We start from the raw sequence: 16,987 nt of genomic DNA, 5'->3' as shown, positions 1-16,987 counted from the left end.
GCCTATGCATTGTTTTTGACTTTTTTAGTACGGCATCTTCACCATAGGAAAGTCTCATAACGAGGCACCATTTTCTAATTGATAAGTGTATCAAATACTCACCAATTTGAAACCATAGTTGATCTTTCTCTTTGTATTCTCCATGGGCCACTTGCCTAAGCAATACATTGTACAAAATTACGCCACTAAACGGAAAATTTCGGCACTCCAATAAATGCCCAAATATGTCGTGCTTGAACAAATGCAACTACCGTTTTGTTAAGTTCTTTTGGATGGCTTTTACGATTGTAACTAATTTACACATAATTGAAATACGCCCAGAGAAATGATCGGTATAAGCTAACTTTATCATGCCCAGTTCATTTCTTGATCTTGCTGAATCATGATTTGTTATTTTGGATTTCGCCATGTATCTATTACATTTATATCATTATTATATTGTATTTATAACAAATTAATAACCTCACGCTGAAAAAAAAAAGTAAAATTGTAACTTGGTGTGACAAACAGCTCGTAAGCACGTGTGATAAGCGCGAGCAACAGGTTCACTTGCACGCCTGTCGTGCGTAAATGCAAGGTGCGACAGGTGCGCTTTGTTGAGTGTTAGAAAATGCATATTTATAAAGGAGAAAACCGTCATTTTACATTTCAAGTCTTACTAACAACCCTTACTTTTATGTATTTAACCTTCTTGTGATTTAATTACATGTGTTTTATTTTAATTAAGTATTTTATGTATTTTAGGGGCATTATAGTCATTTCACAATAAAGGAGAGATCAGACGGCAAAACGGACATCACTTTTGAACTCAGGACAGTCGAAAACCTTAGGAGGAGCATAAAAGGAAAAATGGCACTATTCATATGTACGGTACTATTCACATGTACGGTACTAACTACGTTACTGTTCACAACACTGTTCACATAGACGGACCGATGATGTGGCATTGACTGATGAGGTGTCACTATCCTGTTGGGCTAAAATTCTTATGTACTGATGATGGTGACGTGGCAGCATATCAGTGGATGAAAAATCTCGCGTACGGTACATGCATCACACAGGATTATTTTCAACCAAACCGCGTTACTGTTCATCCGAGTCAAACCGCGTTACTGTTCATCCGAGTCAAACCGTGTTACTGTTCATCCGCGCGGTCAAACCGTGGACTATTGACTGATGACGTGGCGCAATCCTGAGCGTCCAAACTGTTTTTAATCCGATGGCCATGATTTACTCCATGTATCTATAAAAAGGGGGCCTCCCCCCCTAATTTGATATCTCTGAATCCATTTTTGGGATCCATTTTCTGTAATTCCCTCTCCATCTTGTATTTTCTTCGTATTTTAATAAATTTCCATTTTGCCCCTAGTTCAACTATGAGTGGCTAATTTTCTTTCAAGCTTGGGTTGAAGGTGAAGTCTCAACATGTGTCATGGGCTTAATTTGGTAAATTTATTTTCTCTTCCCCTCTAATTTTTGTGGATGTTTTGACTTCTCGTCGACAAATAATAATAGTCTTGTCTAGATACCGCCTTGGTTACACCGGCTCTCTAGTATAAGGTTATTATTATTTGGCACGATAAGCCCTTAGCACCATATTGATTAGAGCGTGGTTCATGAGGTGTGGATTCCCCCCTCATGATTTAATTGGCATTAATACGGATTATTTAGCCCATGATGCATGTTGATACGGATCCAGATACCCAAGTACGTCAATTTAATAGATTTTCTCTTCAATTTATTCTCGCCATTTCAATTCCAATTTTAGAATTTATTCTTGCCATTTTAATTTAATTATTAGCATATTCCAAATCATTTCCACCATAAATCCAACTACCCATTTACAAAATTAATTCTATATATAATTAAAATCCACCTCCTCGTGGGATCGACACTCGTCACTATTAGTCTATACTACAATAGATTCGTGCGCTTGCGAGTACATTAAAATTTGCACAACAAGTTTTTGGCGCCGTTGCCGGGGAGGTAAGTAATTTTAATTCATAGAATTAATTTTTGTGAATAATTTCTTTTAATTGTTTTCTTGTAATTTTTTTTTAATTAAAAAAAAAGTGAATTTACATTTAAAGGTTAGTATTTCTTTCCTTTTTCTCTTCTTTAAAATTCTGTAATTTAATTTTCAATTTATTTTTCTTTGTAATTTTTTTTGTTTATTTTATTAATTTAATTTTTAGTTAATTTATTTCACGTATTTATTTTTGTGTATTTTTATAGAAAGGTTGTAATAGCGCAATAAGGTTAGTATCGTAATTTCTCCCTCTTCTTTATTTTTATTTATTTTGTTCCCATCTTTATTTTTTATTTTATCTGTTTTGCATGCATGGTCGAAGGTCATTATTACCCAATCTTGAACCTATAGACCTTGAACTTGAGAAAACACGTCGCACACACAAACAAGTAAAAAATAAAATGGATTTACAAGCACCACAGGAGAGGCCATTTAAGGACTATTTTAGTCCCTTAGCTAATTTGAGCACATCATGCATAAGATACCCAAATGTAGCTGCTAGGAGTTTTGAACTAAAACCTAGTGTGCTAAATTGTCTCCCCACATTCTATGGCCTAGAAAATGAGGACCCATATAATCATTTGAATGATTTTCATGCAATTTGTCAAACATTTAAATATGAGAATTTTTCAGATGATGATGTTAAACTCAGATTATTCCCATTTTCTTTAAAAGATAGAGCTCGTTCATGGCTTAATACATTGCCTGCTAATAGCATTGCATCATGGGAACAAATGGTTACAAAATTTTTGAATAAATATTTCCCAGTGTATAAAACCAATGCTATTCGCAGGGAAATCTCGGAGTTTACCCAGAGAGAGGACGAGCAATTTTTCGAAACATGTGAGCGATTCAATGGGCTACTCTTGAAGTGTCCACATCATGGGTACGAGAAATGGCACCAATGCCAATACTTTTTGGAGGGATTACTACCAAATGTGCAAGAATGGCTAATGGCAACAAGTGGAGGAGAGCTAATGTCAAAAAGTGCATCAGAAATTTGGGAATTCTTCCAGCGACAAGCAGATAATTCCCAACAACGGAGTCGATCACTCAGGAATACTAGAAGAATTAAAGGAGTAAATGAGGTTCAAATTGGCGAGTCAATTTCAGGAATCAAAGAAGTCAAGGAGATGGTTGAAGGTCTTGCTCGACAAATAGCATCGTTATCGACTGCTAAATCAACAGAACCACATGACCATGACTCATACTCAGATCAAGCCAATGCCATAGGTGTAATGAGAAAGCCATCAAATTACAACCCATACTCCAACACATATAATCCTGGATGGAGAGACTACCCCAATTTTTCATGGTCTCAAGGATTCCAACAGAATGGACCAGCAGCTCCAGCTCCTCCAATGCAACAAATTCCTCAAGTTCCTCAAGCCTCTCAGCCCCCATTTAGACCATACAATCAGAACCAGAACTACTCTTAACCCAGACCATGGGAGGATGCATTCCAAAATTTTAAGAATGTTACTCACTCCACGATTGAGCAACAAAACCGCACTATTGATGGACTACGAAATGAGTTGAGAACAGGCTTCAATTCATAAGCTCAATCAGTTTCAAGCCTCGAGAAGATGGTGTGACAACTTGCTTCTTCAGTTCAAACCTTGGCAATGACTGTTGAGAAAGGCAAGTTTCCAAGTCAACCAGTGCCTAACCCTAAAGGAGTGCATGAGGCAAGTACCAGTTCACCACAGCAGCATGGAGAAGTCAAAGCAGTAATGACATTGCAAAAAGGAAAAGAAGTCGACAACAAAGTGGAGATGCCGGTGACAAAAGAAAATCAAATTGTACCTGTGAATGTTGAGGAATCATTACCGGAGGAGAAAGAAGAAACCAACCCACGAGAATACGTTCCGAAAGCTCCATTTCCTCAGAGGTTAGCGAAAGGAAAAAAGGAAAAATCCACAGGTGAGATTCTTGAAATCTTCAAACAGGTAAGTGTTAACATCCCTTTACTTGATGCTATTAAGCAAGTTCCATCTTATGCCAAGTTTCTTAAAGACCTTTGTACTAAAAAGAGAAATATGCATGTTCAAAAGAAGGCATTTTTAACAGAAAACGTTAGTTCTATACTCCAACATAAAATTCCTTTAAAATGCAAAGACCCAGGCTCCCCCACTATCTCATGTAGTATAGGGAACCACACAATTGAGAATGCTTTGTTGGATTTAGGAGCTAGTGTAAATCTTCTGCCTTATTCTGTATTCGTGAAACTTGGACTTGGAGAATTGCACCCAACTCCAGTGGTGTTACAACTTGCAGATCGGTCCATGAAAATACCTCGTGGTATTGTGGAGGACGTGCTCATCCAGGTAGACAAGTTTTATTTTCCTGTTGATTTCATTGTAATTGACACTCAACCAATACAGGATTCAAGGAAGCACATCCCCATTATTCTAGGCCGACCTTTCTTGGCAACTGCGGATGCTCACATTCAATGTAGGACCGGAAATATGCAGTTGTCTTTCGGTAATATGACTATGGAGCTAAACATTTTCAACATTGCCAAACAACCTCACAATGCAGATGATGGAATTGTTGATGTGGATTTAATAGAAGCATTAGTTGATGACTCTTTTATTTCAAACCTTAGTGATGATCCTTTACAGACATGCTTAACTCACTTTGGTTTTGATTTTGATATTGACAGATCGGTCGAAGAGGTCAACGCCCTACTTGACTCAGCACCATCTATGGACACTAATAAATGGAAGTCAAGAGTTGAACAACTAGCACCATCAGAGAAGAAACTCATCCCATCATCAGAATCACCACCGAAACTCGAGCTCAAACCATTACCCAACACATTGGAATATGCATTTTTGGGAGAAGAAAGTACTCTGCCGGTAATCATCTCATCATCCCTAAATGACGAACAAAGAGGTAAGTTGTTGGATGTTTTAAAAGAGCATAAAGGAGCATTAGGATGGACCATAGCAGACATAAAAGGTATAAACCCAGTAGACTGCATGCATTACATTCACCTCGATGAAAATGCTAAATCTACTAGGGAAATGCAACGTCGGTTAAATCCTAATATGAAAGAAGTTGTTAGAACTGAAGTCCTTAAGCTATTAGATGCTGGTATCATTTACCCCATTTCTGATAGTTCATGGGTCAGTCCTGTACAAGTTGTTCCCAAAAAGTCAGGAGTTACAGTAGTTACGAATGCTGATAATGAATTGATACCCACTAGAGTGACTACAGGATGGCGTGTATGCATTGATTATAGAAAGTTGAATTCTGTCACACGTAAAGACCATTTTCCTTTACCATTTATTGATCAAATGCTTGATAGATTAGCAGGACATGAATTTTATTGATTTCTAGATGGCTACTTAGGATATAATCAGATTTCCATAGCACCAAAAGATCAAGAGAAAACTACTTTCACTTGCCCTTTTGGCACATTTGCATATAGAAGAATGCCATTTGGATTATGTAATGCACCTGCTACATTTCAACGATGCATGTTGAGCATTTTTTCTGATATGGTTGAACGATTCCTTGAAGTCTTTATGGATGATTTTTCTGTCTTTGGTGACTCGTTTGATCAATGTTTACATCATCTAACACTAGTTCTGCAGAGATGTATCGAGAAGAACTTGATCTTAAATTGGGAGAAATGCCATTTTATGGTAAAACAAGGTATTGTTCTCGGTCACATCATTTCGAGCAAAGGTATTGAGGTTGACAAAGCCAAGGTGGATCTCATTTCTAATCTTCCTCCACCTAAAACAATCAGAGAAGTAAGATCTTTCCTTGGGCATGCTGGGTTCTATAGACGTTTCATTAAAGATTTTAGCAAAGCTTCTAGACCCTTATGCAATTTACTTGCTAAGGATGTACCTTTTGTCTTTGATGATTCATGTCTTGTTGCGTTTGAAAAATTAAAGCATTTGTTGACATCATCACCCATCATTCAGTCCCCGAACTGGAGTTTACCATTTGAACTCATGTGTGATGCATCTGATTATGCAGTAGGAGCAGTATTAGGACAAAGAGTTGATCGAATTCCCCACGTTATTTACTATGCTAGTATGACATTGAATGATGCACAGTTGAACTATTCAACTACTGAAAAAGAAATGCTAGCAGTAGTGTTTGCATTAGAGAAATTTCGATCTTATCTCATTGGTTGTAAAATAATCGTGTTCACAGATCATGCTGCTCTTAAATATCTTCTCACAAAGAAAGATGCAAAAGCTAGACTAATTCGTTGGGTGTTACTTTTGCAGGAATTTGACTTGGAATTCAAAGATAAAAAAGGGACAAAAAATGTTGTGGCGGACCACCTCTCTCGTCTCCATCTTGACACAATTACAGAGCCATTAATATTGAATGAGTCATTTCCAGATGAACAATTAATGAGTGTGGAAGTATTACCTTGGTATGCTGATATAGTTAATTATCTTGTTACAGGTAAACTTCCTGAGCATTGGACCAAGCAAGACAAGGCAAAATTGTTTGCAGAGATAAAGAATTTCTTTTGGGATGACCCGTATTTGTTCAAGTATTGTGCGGATCAAATTGTTAGACGATGTGTCACAGAAACTGAAATTCAGAATATCCTTTCATTCTGCCATGAACAAGCTTGTGGAGGCCATTTCAGTGCTAAGAAAACAGCGACTAAAGTTTTACAATGTGGTTTCTATTGGCCATCTATATTTCGAGACGCTTACACTTTCTGTTCTTCATGTGATAGGTGTCAACGAATGGGGAGCATTACACGAAGGAACATGATGCCACTAAATCCAATTTTAGTGGTTGAGATTTTTGACGTATGGGGTATCGACTTCATGGGACCCTTTCCCCCGTCTTTTGGCCATCAATACATATTGGTTGTTGTTGACTACGTATCGAAATGGGTAGAAGCAATTCCATGTAGGACCAATGATCACAAGGTGGTGATAGCATTTTTGAAAAGCAACATTGTTTCACGCTTTGGATTCCCACGAGCGATAATCAGTGATGGTGGTGCCCACTTTTGTAACAAAGCATTCAAAGCTCTTTTGAAAAAGTATTCAATCACACACAAAGTGGCAACTCCGTATCATCCGCAAACCAGTGGCCAAGTTGAGATATCCAATCGAGAAATAAAGCACATATTAGAAAAAACGGTGAGGCCAGACAGGAAAGATTGGTCATTAAGACTTGATGATGCCTTATGGCATATAGAACGGCTTTCAAGACCCCGATTGGGATGTCACCCTACAGGCTAGTGTATGGAAAAGCTTGCCACCTACCTGTGGAACTCGAGCATCGTGCATATTGGACTATCAAGAAATTCAATTTTGACATGCAGCAAGCCAGCTCAGAAAGAAGATTACAGCTGGCAGAACTTGAAGAAATTCGCAATGATGCATACGAAAATGCCAAGATTTACAAGCAACGAATGAAAGTCTTCCATGATAAGCAAATTATGAGAAAATCGTTCACTCCAGGTCAGAAAGTGCTTTTGTTCAATTCTCGCTTGCACCTATTCCCAGGTAAGTTACGCTCTCGTTGGTCTGGTCCCTTTATTGTTCATATTGTTTTTCCACATGGGGCAATTGAAATTAAGGACCCAAAGAACGGTGTCACGTTTAAAGTTAATGGTCAAAGATTAAAGCCATATCTAGAATACCAACCACGTGGAGAAGACACCGAAATAAATTTGAGTGACCCACCAGATTTGAATTGATTTTTTTTTCTTTCTTTTCGTTGATTTGATTTTGTTTTCTTTCTTTATATTATTCTTTTGCTAATTGAAATTGTTTTTGCATAAGTGTGTTTATTTTACCATTAAGTTTTCTCTTATCATTGTTAATCATGAGTCTCATACTTAGACCGTTCCTCCTGAACATTCTTAAACCACTTCAACGTGTCAAAACTCATCTCAAAAGGCAGATTCAATTTTGTAAAACACAACGCATTTGGGCTCTACAACCACCAGAGTTAGTAGCCTATGTTGAGGGTTTAGAAAGCCAACTCAGAGACATTGAGAGAAGTGTTTACGACATCCAGTTGGAGCTTGAGGTAAATTCAATAAGAGGACGATTTTAATTTTCTTTGTGTGTTTTAATTTGTTTTTCTGTTTGTGTGCTTTAGTTTGTTACCCCGGTGAAGTGGCGGATAACGGTACTCCGTGACAATCAAGTCGGTTACTTCAGTTTCCCATAATAACTGATATTCTGAGGCGAAGGTATGGACAGAAACGAGATTCTAGCAAAGCTTCACAAGCGATTCCCTTCACTTCCTCAGAATGCCCTCCTTACGATCTATAAAGCTCGGTTCGAACTCATGCGATTACTCATGAGGAGTAACATACCTGCTGACATCCGTTAGTTAATCGAGGCTAAAGTACGATCGGCAGGTGAGTTACCTCCAAAATTTATTGCATACATGCCTGGTTGTGGTAAAGGAAATTATGCAAGAAAACGACGAGCTCGAAGAATTTCTGTTGCTTGTCATAAGTGTGCCAGAATGAGTTGCAATAAAAACCCATATTCTTTAGGAATGATGTCTGATAACAGGGAAGATAAGATTCAATTCATTAGGGATGGCTTGAATAAGGAGTCATTGGATGATATCCTTTTGTCTCTTGAAACGCATCCCAGTGGATATGTGCAAGGAGCGATTCTCCAGTTATGGCCATTATTCCAGAAAGAGCATGGACGATATAGTCTCGGGAATCTGACTATAAACGACCCTGTTTGCCAGTTTATAAGAAAACTGGATAGGAAGCCTATCCTCGACCCATAGAGGCCGTTCAAGCCGTTTCTGGACGTAAAATCAGAGGAAGATGTGAGCCACAGTCGCAACTACCTGTAAATATCCTTTTACTTTATTGTTATTTTATTTCATTATTGTCTTATTGTTTGCATTATTGTCTTTAATAATTTTATTACTGTTTGCTTTTTCCTTATTACTGTTTGCTTTTCCCTTTTTACTGTTTCCTTTTTGACTCGCAAGCCACGTGCTTTACACGTTATTTGACATGGACATGTGACCTCATACACAACTATGACCCACTATCACCAAGACTCTTAAATGTGATTTTCTTTGTCAAGCACTCACAAATTATTTTTGCGAAGTATCACAATGGCAGCTACTCCCAATAGACAATTCAAGAACATTTGTGTGCTTTCTGGATTTACATATGGCAAACATAAAGAGTTCGTTGAGGCAGCCATAGATCTTGGTCGAAGTATAACAGCGAGAAAATTACACTTGGTGTATGGAGGAGGTAATCGAGGGTTATCAAAAATGGTCTCAGAAGCAGCTTTTATCAGAGGAAGTTAAGTGTTAGGCATCATCCCAAGAGTCTTAAAACCATTGGGCAGTTCGTCTGACTCATCAACTGGAGAAGAGTTAGTCGTCTCAGGTATGCAGGAAAGAATAACTGAAATGCTTAATCATGCTGATGCTTTTATTTTCCTTCCAAGAGATCTTGCAACACTAGAGGCACTTATCACGCTAGCATCTTGGGCCCATCTCCACATCCACCAGAAACCCATCGGTTTGTTAAATGTCAATAATTTTTATGATGGCTTTATCGCATTTCTTAACCATGCAATAAAAAACTATTTCATTCCTGCTAATGTGAAAAAACTTTTTATTTGTGCTCACACTGCTAATGAGCTACTTGATCTGTTACAAGCTTATAGACCGGAGCCAGACCCCTGGACCTTCGTGTTGGAGCGTCCAAATAATGATGGTAACAGTAGCAGCAGTAAGAAGTACAAATTAGATTTAACTCTCCGCCTATAAATATTTTCTTCTGTGTTGCACCACCCAGGTGATGTCTTCTAAACTCTACTTCTTTCCTTTCAAACATTGAGGACAATGTTTCGTTCTGGTTGGGGGGAGGGAATAGTCGACAATTGTGAAATTTTGGTTAAGTTTTTACTAATTTTTTGTTGTAGAAACTAACTGTTGCTAACTTTTTGTGTTGAAGATGGCTGAATATGGAGTGTAGTGACTCTAGAAACGTATCTTCATCGTTTATAAAAAAAAAAAATTCAGACATTTTCTTTTTCTTTATTATGTGTTTATGTTTATTTTTCTTCTTTTTAATTTCTCCTCTATAAATATACATTTTCCAACTTTTGAGTCGAAGATGGCTGAATATGGAGTGTAGTTCCTCTAGAAACACATCTTCTTTTTTAAAAAAAAAAATCATTTTCGTTTTCTATCATTTTACGTGTAACTTTTCTAATTAGTTTTTATGCATCATTTTCACATTTCTGCATGCATATTTTCCTTTCATGTTTAGAATAGGTTGGGGGGTAGAATGATGTTTAAAAAAAAAAATGTGTGATTTGTTTTAACATTGGATGACATGATTAATTTCAAATTTTAGTATTTGTATTATCTTTGGTCTTAAGTGATGTTACGCTATGTTTGCTACTTTACATGTTGATGTCGGAGACAAATGTGAGTTGCTTGAAGGAATGAACATGTCATAATAAGTACCAAGTGAGTTTTTGAGCCTATTATTTTTCTTGGAGAATAACCCTTTTGCCCACTCTTTATACAGCTTAGCAGTTTATTATTTTATACACGATCTCTAAATTACTTTTGAGTTAACCCTTAAAAAAAAATTGTAAAATAAAAAATAAAAAATAAAAAAGAAAAAAAAGGAAAAAGAGTGTGTTGCTACATTTGGAGGCCCATCTAACTAGTAGATATGGAAGATTATTTAGAGTCCTAAAAGACGATGGAAAGGCCATCTTTGATCCGTTTGAGCCTTTCTAGCCATCCCTTTTATCAAATATCCATAGTTAACCTTTTTGAGCCTTTAAAAAAAAAAAAAAAACCTTTTTCTTTGTCAACTTATCATCTTGACCCACTCCGATTTAGAGTATTACCCAATGTCTTATAAGTTCCATCACCTATATATGTTTGAGAAAATGTAAATAATTATGTTGTTCAGTAAAGTTATGCAAAAAAAAAAAAAAAAAAAAAAACAAAAAAGACAAAAGTTGTTGTTTCAAAAGAAAAAAAAATAAAAATAATAGGTGAAATCCACCTTGCAACTTTCAAAAAAAAAAAAATTCTCTGCATTTTTCTCAAACATACACTTTATTTTCCTTATTTTCCTTCTTTGTTAGCCATGTCCCTAGCCTACGTTACGTCCTAATAAAAGTCCTTCTTGATTTTAGGGAACTATAGTTTGAAGTAGAAGCTAGTTATATGGGCTAAAAAGATGTCGTGATGCATAATAAAAAAAAAAAGATAAATAAATTGGGTTGACTAGCATTTTTGTTTGACTTGAGATCGTATTATTTCTAAGCTGAGGGCATATTTATTTCATCTTGGTGAGAGCATGTGATATCACTTCTTTATTATTTTCTCTCTCAATTACCATTCATTGGAGTGACTATTTTTATTGGTTTTAATTTCTTTGTGAGAGTGTCACTACTTCCAGTGAGATTTTGGGGTTTGACATGTCATTCTTGAAAGTAGCTATGATAAAGTCTGCTGGGCTGATTCATGTGGATGGTTGATGTGGGTGTGATGTTGCTTTAGACTGGAGATAATGCTTATATTTTTATTTGATTGCTATCATTAATCTGACGGAATAAATACGAATATTTCTATTAAAAAAAAAACAATATTTTGAATTTGAATTTTATTTTCGCTTTATTTGCTAGGGACTAGCAATAAGCTGGTTGGGGGGTGTGTTGAGTGTTAGAAAATGCATATTTATAAAGAAGAAAACCGTCATTTTACATTTCAAGTCTTACTAACAACCCTTACTTTTATGTATTTAACCTTCTTGTGATTTAATTACATGTGTTTTATTTTAATTAAGTATTTTATGTATTTTAGGGGCATTATAGTCATTTCACAATAAAGGAGAGATCAGACGACAAAACGGACATCACTTTTGAACTCAGGACAGTCGAAAACCTTAGGAGGAGCATAAAAGGAAAAATGGCACTATTCATATGTACGGTACTATTCACATGTACGGTACTAACTACGTTACTGTTCACAACACTGTTCACATAGATGGACCGATGATGTGGCATTGACTGATGAGGTGTCACTATCCTGTTGGGCTAAAATTCTTATGTACTGATGATGGTGACGTGGCAGCATATCAGTGGATGAAAAATCTCGCGTACGGTACATGCATCACACAGGATTATTTTCAACCAAACCGCGTTACTGTTCATCCGAGTCAAACCGCGTTACTGTTCATCCGAGTCAAACCGTGTTACTGTTCATCCGCGCGGTCAAACCGTGGACTATTGACTGATGACGTGGCGCAATCCTGAGCGTCCAAACTGTTTTTAATCCGATGGCCATGATTTACTCCATGTATCTATAAAAAGGGGGCCTCCCCCCCTAATTTGATATCTCTGAATCCATTTTTGGGATCCATTTTCTGTAATTCCCTCTCCATCTTGTATTTTCTTCGTATTTTAATAAATTCCCATTTTGCCCCTAGTTCAACTATGAGTGGCTAATTTTCTTTCAAGCTTGGGTTGAAGGTGAAGTCTCAACATGTGTCATGGGCTTAATTTGGTAAATTTATTTTCTCTTCCCCTCTAATTTTTGTGGATGTTTTGACTTCTCGTCGACAAATAATAATAGTCTTGTCTAGATACCGCCTTGGTTACACCGGCTCTCTAGTATAAGGTTATTATTATTTGGCACGATAAGCCCTTAGCACCATATTGATTAGAGCGTGGTTCATGAGGTGTGGATTCCCCCCTCATGATTTAATTGGCATTAATACGGATTATTTAGCCCATGATGCATGTTGATACGGATCCAGATACCCAAGTACGTCAATTTAATAGATTTTCTCTTCAATTTATTCTCGCCATTTCAATTCCAATTTTAGAATTTATTCTTGCCATTTTAATTTAATTATTAGCATATTCCAAATCATTTCCACCATAAATCCAACTACCCATTTACAAAATTAATTCTATATATAATTAAAATCCACCTCCTCGTGGGATCGACACTCGTCACTATTAGTCTATACTACAATAGATTCGTGCGCTTGCGAGTACATTAAAATTTGCACAACACGCTTGTCGCGCAAATGAGGGGTGACAGGCGCTGATCAAGTCCCCAGGCCATAGCCGACACCGATGGCCACAATTTGGGTGCTATCACCCACACCACTAACATTGCAAACACTTCAATCTTCCATCAATCCATCACCAACAGAACAACATAAAACAAGAACACAATAGAACATGCAATAAAATCTAGGATTTTTGAATTAACAGTTGATTTCAGATATGTTGGTTTGAAAAATATTTTACAGCGGAAATATTTGGATCGCAATTCTCATGCAATATATAAAATTATCATAACTTAGAAATTGTACCTTTACTTTTTTGCTAAAGTAATCTAGACTCCCAGATCACGATCCGTCACCACCACTCATATTAGATCACGATTCATCACCGCCAAGCTTGTTAGATCATAATCTGTTACCAATGATCTTCCAAGTTATAACTAAAGTTTGATCTGAACTTGACGTATGAGAGCCTTTATCACTACTAAAAGCAACTAGTAAGAGAAAATATTCCTCTCAAAATTAGAGAGAAAAACTTTTTTTTCTCTGATCTGTATATTATGGATCCTTTTAGAGAAAACAAACCATTTTATATTTCTGGTTGGTGGAAACTCTGGGCTTCATATTTATATATTTTTTAATTCTATTAAATCAAATTTGATTTAAATTAAAAAATAATAAAACCAAAAGCGGCGTTACTTGTTCTTGTTATAGGAGCCCACTTGTAAAATAATACAAGGCCTCTTACACACAAGCATATTAAATGGAGCCTCCCACTAAATAATATATTTAGGCTTTTAACTCAAATAGCTAGTTATCTTGTTTATTAATCCAGTAGCGGCACAATCAATTAAATGAGCTAACCCGGGGATCATATGGGTACATATAATAGTGGCTACAATAATTAGGCATGTAATTAAACTAGCCCAATTATTTAATTTCAAATCTTCTCCACTAAAATACTGGAATTAACCTCCATAATTATATGCTATCTAGGATAGTGTTCTTGAATAACAATTCGACCCATGCCACATTGATTTATTCACTGAACAATCCTTTGTATCGCATCGCTAAATAAATTGATATTTCATCTGTCCAATCAATTTAATTACATCTTATTCCTTGACACTTACTGATTTTCTCTAATGATCATTTTCAACATACTAATTATATTGATACATTCTAGCCAGCGAATTCTATGATTATATGCCGAAAATCCATCAAGAGATGTGTTGTACAAATTCTATATTGTTAATCTATAATCTCACTGCTCATAATTGCTTCTACCAAGATATCGGGTAATCCTGACTACAAATATATGTCGCGTCCATTAGTAACTCAAATGAAATGACAATCACAAACATGAAACTATAATTAACTCAAGATTAAGATTGCAATAAAATCAATACCTATGAGATTTAATAAGTCTGACAGTCATTTCAAGATTAATTAAATCTCATATATGATCCAGTTCAATGTAGTCAAACTACATCAATAAATTCATACATGATTAAGACAAATCTTTCAATGAATTTACTACAGTTTAAACATAAATAGAGGGTCCAACTTATTTATCAATTGCGAACTTAATTTATTTAATCATAAGATAACTTGTATTTATGTTTTCTGTGAATCCATATGATGATCACATAAATACATATAATATGATTAAACGGACCTTATTCAAAATATTTATGCAATTAAAAATATCTCAAATATTTTATTAATTAGAAAATAAATTAATTAATATGCTTTAAAGAGCACATAATCCCAATAAGATGTTGGCCATAATTTTGGTGAGGTTTACTGCCAAGGATGGACTCTGGTAAGCCGCTGACGATGAGTGACCAACTTGGGGGAGAGAAATCATTAGGTTAGAGAGAGAGGACGCTTGGTGAGAATGGGAGGGGTACTTTCGCCACTTGAGATGTTGTTTGGCTAATGTTGATGGAAATAAACTTGAAGGGCCAATTGTGAAAATGATAAAAAAATTTGGGTAATTTTGTAAATTTTCCAAAATAAATTACGTGGACCATTTAGTATTTTTAAGAAATGAATAAATATTTTTATGTCATATTAATTTGTAAAAAAATGTATATAAATAGTTCGTGACTATCCCATTATGAAAATTAAAATAAATGATGGAATTTAATTGATCAAATTACCAAATTCATTATCTAAAAAAATAATTTTTACGATTTATAAAATTCATTATCCAATAAATAAGTATTGATGTTTTCGGTTGTTTATAGATGATTTAGTGATGTTTGCGAGTGTATCTATTGAGGCCCCATATTTCATCTTATCAGAACCACTGCCAAACACAGGCCACTGTAAGTCTTTTCAATGGGGTCAGCAAAGATAAAATTGGGGTGCAAATAAGAATTTTTCCATAAAAGACTATTAGAACTTCGGCCTGTTTAGGAAGAAAACTAAATACAATTTTTAAAAGGACGGCCTATGATATGTGGTATATGTAATGCGTCATATCATCATATTCAAATCTAGGGATGACAATTGGGTGGAGTGGGGGGTGGAGAGGCCTACTCCATTCTCCACCCTATTGAAAATTTTGTCTCTATTTTTTATCTTATTCCCTAATAAATTTAGTCTCCACTTGAAAAATAATTTCTCCATCTCCACTCATTCTTCATTTATTTATTTTATAGTAGATATAAATATATAATTTTAATAAATTAAAAATTAAATAAAATCATTACTATAGTGTAAAGCATTTAATTATTTTAAAAAATCTCTAAATGTTTGAAAAATATTTTCAAATGATATCAAAAATTGAAAAATATTTGAAGAGAACAGTATCTTAAAAAAGAAAAGGAAATATAATAATGTTTTAGGGTTGAATAAAAATTATATTGTGGGGTTTCTTTTAGTTATAGCCCGTTTGTATCAAGTAAAATTTTTTTAAAAAATTATTAACTAACATTGGAATTGATAAAAATTAGAAAAAAAAATGTTTGTATATAATTGGGATTGAGGTGGGGATGAGGTGAGAAGTACAAAAACAAACCCCACCTCATTGAGAATTTGGAAATTATTTTTTCACTATTCTCCACCCCATTCCCCAAAAATTATTCAAAATTCACCTTATTCGGGGTGAAGACCTATAGGGCTCCAAACTCATGGAGGATTTTGCCATCCATATTCACATCATTCTAAGTTTGATTTAAATTTTCAAATTTCAACATGGGTACGGTTAGTTTGAAATCGAACGTACCTAAACCTCCACATTAGGTCGATTTTTTTATTGCAACATTTTCAATTTCATGGTTCTCAAACTGATTAATATTAAATCGATTTTTCGATTTAAATAAATTTCAAACAGATAAAAACATATTAAGTATTTGTATAGTTAATTACGTTTTATGTCATACGACTTTCATTATCTTTTTTCTTAATTTATTGGTTCCACTACACAGATCAAATTAATTAGACTTTATGTTTTTTTAATTCTTTTCAATACACTAATTATATAAGGAAAAATTGTTAGATTTTTTGTTGTTTGACTAAATTTATTTTTTAAAATATATCTAAACTCACTTGACCGTCAACTTTTTAACTGATTTGACCATTTCATTTTTCGTGGTTGTTTGATGTTGGGAATATGAATATATTTAATTATTTAATTAAAGATATTCATATTTTTAATCATAATTAAGTGAAAATTTTGATGCAGAATTATTAAAAACAAGTAAGGGAATTGTCATAATTTTCTAATTAATTCCAAAAAAAATTAGAATTAGATAAAAATTTAATGCAATTAAATTTTTAAACTAAGACACACACACTTTTGGAGAACAATACTTTTGAGGGTAATTGAGTCAGTAAAAATAATATACATATATATAGTTTCAACTTTTTATAATCCAAAATATATACATTAATTTCACATTTAA

This window comes from Citrus sinensis, chromosome 5, assembly GCF_022201045.2.
Source record: "Citrus sinensis cultivar Valencia sweet orange chromosome 5, DVS_A1.0, whole genome shotgun sequence".
NCBI classification, from domain to species: Eukaryota; Viridiplantae; Streptophyta; class Magnoliopsida; order Sapindales; family Rutaceae; genus Citrus; species Citrus sinensis.
Note: the sequence above shows the minus strand (reverse complement) of the source record.